The sequence below is a fragment of the Penaeus monodon genome, chromosome 29 (genome assembly GCF_015228065.2).
Source record: "Penaeus monodon isolate SGIC_2016 chromosome 29, NSTDA_Pmon_1, whole genome shotgun sequence".
NCBI lineage: Eukaryota > Metazoa > Arthropoda > Malacostraca > Decapoda > Penaeidae > Penaeus > Penaeus monodon.
The window spans coordinates 9,474,594-9,474,969 of NC_051414.1; positions in this window are offsets into that span (position 1 = coordinate 9,474,594).

The following is a 376-nucleotide window of genomic DNA, read 5'->3' on the forward strand; positions in this document are numbered from 1 at the left end:
TAAGAGGTACTCACAAAATGCCATTTGATATATGACAAGTAGTGTAATAGAATAAGTTTGAGTATTGTGTACAGAAGTACAAAGCACGGAACTATTATCAAAGAGGCCAAGGCTCTACGTGATTGACTAAGGCAATATGGTGCTACACTATAGTTAAGAAATCAAATAATGTGATCCATGACAGAGTAATTTCTGTCATACTCAAGCATGATCCATGTACATAAATGATGGTTTAGCTTTGTCAGTAGGGTGGCAGTGCTATGCATTTCACGTCCACCATTATTTTATATGTTGCACTTGGAGTAGATTGAACAATCCTGCCTTAAATACTATAGGTCATAATTATGACATTGATATGCTAATGTGCTAGCTAGAT